Source organism: Ciona intestinalis, unplaced genomic scaffold, assembly GCF_000224145.3.
Source record: "Ciona intestinalis unplaced genomic scaffold, KH HT000196.1, whole genome shotgun sequence".
Classification (NCBI taxonomy): domain Eukaryota; kingdom Metazoa; phylum Chordata; class Ascidiacea; order Phlebobranchia; family Cionidae; genus Ciona; species Ciona intestinalis.
The window spans coordinates 2,763-5,446 of record NW_004190517.1 but is presented as its reverse complement, the minus strand read 5'-3'; the positions used below and the strand labels follow the sequence as shown (position 1 = coordinate 5,446).

General features: G+C 35.6%; 1 long non-coding RNA gene across 1 annotated transcript in view; it reads left to right on the top strand.

Annotated features, from left to right (window-relative positions):
- The window catches only part of LOC113475304, a 4,602-nt gene extending 3,289 nt beyond the window's left edge, over positions 1–1,313 (top strand). The window contains exons 2-3 of the long non-coding RNA XR_003397052.1: positions 835–980; positions 1,277–1,313. This is a non-coding gene — a long non-coding RNA (uncharacterized LOC113475304). The remainder of the gene's footprint in view (positions 1–834; positions 981–1,276) is intronic.
- The last annotated feature ends 1,371 nt before the right edge of the window (positions 1,314–2,684 follow it).

The window sequence follows — 2,684 nt, the reverse complement described above, 5'->3', positions numbered from 1 at the left end:
ACAAATTTTAACGAAGCTAGTTTAAAAACTATAAACTTATCGGCGATGACCGAGACACCGATCGCAGTTTATGGCAACCGAGGCAACCAACTTCCTCTTTTGAAATTACCGGGAATTTAGTGGCGGTTTAAGAATGCCTGGTTTGCAAGTAATTCCCGAACATACATGTGTCGAAATACTGGTTTACATTGCTCACGTAATACGCATTCGTCACAATTCTTATTATTGCGAAATAGCTAGTTATGTTACGTCACAATTGCAAATGTCTCTTGGCTGTATAAATGCGGGATTTATGATAAAATAAACTGTTTGTTACGTCAGAACTGCACGAATAGGTAACTTACGTTAACATTATATGATTTGTTACGCAGCCGACCAAGTAATTAAAGTCCAGGCTACTAAAATATCGAGCGGTATTACACTTGCAAATTAAACCACGTTACATTGCGATAAGTGTTCCTGTCGCGTAGATGGTCTAACTATTGCGTTAAGATACATCCGAATTAAATTGTGTTTGCGTGTTTGCCGCACTCCCACGCAATTGCAAAACTCTACGCCAATGCTCGTCGCTGCTACCATTGTGGGCGTATGTGTCCTTGGGGCAAGACACTTAACGGCAATTGCTCCAACCCAGTGGTCACTAATGGGTTGTCCAAATTAACAGCAATATATAAAAAAATCCCAAAAAATAATTACCCACAAAGTAACATACATGGTAACTCGTAAGCTGGCACGAGATGTTAAACTTATTCATTCATTTTGTTAGTTTAAAAGAAGACGCAAAAAGTTTAATTTGACCTACACTCAATTTTTTATGTTTCTATTTTAAAACAGCCGGTACATTCCATGACCACACTGCGTGGCGAAAAGTTTACTAAATGCAACAAAAAGTGCAGAACATTCGGTATTGGGGGAAATTATGATCATCTTCACTTGTGGCAACTGCAACCAGGAGTTTAACTTTCCAGTGAAGCAAGGAGGTTCTATATTTCTTTTAAATATTTGGGAGTACCCAGGAGATGCATAATGTCCTCCTAATTGCCATAAATTGCAGTTTATTAACAACGTGACAAACAACAATTAGGGTATTGCAACGTGACAAACAACAATTAGGGTATTGCCATAAATTGCAGTTTATTAACAACGTGACAAACAACAATTAGGGTTGAACAAACGAGTGTGAAGATACAAACTGAAGTTAGGTTCTGTAGATACAAAAGAAAGAAACAATATTGTGAACAAAGTTTACAGATGTTCCTCTTTGTTATTGCTGCAGATGCTGCTGAATAAAGTGATCTGAACAGATATCGATTGGTCCAAATGCTTGTTATGAAAAATCTGATAAAAGAACGGTTGAGTTAAAAGAACGGTTGAGTTTTTGTAACTCAAGACGATGGGATTAATAAAATGTCAATAAAATACTTACGAACTTACACCTTCCATTTGGTTGGGCAAGACTTTTTAAGTGGTTTGCTCACTTTCCTGGATTTTCAAATAAATTAAGCAAGATAAAAGTTGTTTTCATTATTGAAAACAAATTATTGGGCAATGTTACAATTTTGCAATGCAGCATGATGTTTGTACTTCATTGTAGACATTTTAATCATTGCAGACATTTTAATAAAATGTTTTGGCAATAATTGTTTGGCTTTAAAAATTTGCTTGCTGCATATGTGTTACTTTAGTTTAGTAGTAGTTGTGCAACATGCAGATGATGGATAAACAATGATACTTGACAGTATAGAAAGCTATTGTTTGATGTTATTATGGATTTGGCTTCCCATTAAAATAAATACCATTGGTTGAGATTTAAAAATGAGCATTATTAATTATAAAGCCTGGAACATTATAGAATGTTTCATTATTGGATTTATTTTTTCCAGACTGTCACTTCCTTTAAAGTTCAAAACTAAATTTGTGTTGCCTATTTATTATTAGTAATTTAAAATCGCCAGAGTCAATAGACAACTGTCACCGCTCAAAGCGAATCTAAACAGTACACACATATTCAACATCATTAAAAAACTTCATATATATACACTAACACTTTTACTGATATCTGATGAATGCGACATCTTTAAATGATTCGGTGATGACCCCTTCTTCGTCGTTCAAGACGGCTTCCAAGGGACCACCTTCCCCAAACAACTCCATGAAAGTTGAGACATTTATGTGCTTCACATTCCCTTTTAGTTGGATTACAACGGATCGTCGTACCTCTTCGACCAGCTCAATGACGTTTGTGGTCGCCATTGGATTCAATATTCTTCAGTTTTGGGGTTTGAAAGTTTTTTTCTGTGTTGTTACAGTCTTTCTTTGAGAGTTAGTGATCTTTGCGAGTAAATATCACGTAGAGGCGGCGCAAGGAAAATACAGTAATTAACAGAAAAAAACTAATTATCAGTGTTGCCAAAAAATTAAATCGGGTGTGTGTGGCAACACTAAACAAACAATAATTATCAGTGTTTCCCCAAAAAAAGACAAAACGACATCTGGTAGTTTCATCCCATGGAGTTCAGCGGTACTATTTAAATGTTCAAATTCCAACATATAGCCTTTCATAGACATTCCATCTTTAATGCTGAAATTGCTAAATTGTAAATATGCAGCCTATGCCTCATCTACTTGTTCCGATTTAAAGGATAGATCTAACTTTTCCAACAATCTTTTCACCCCATTCACAC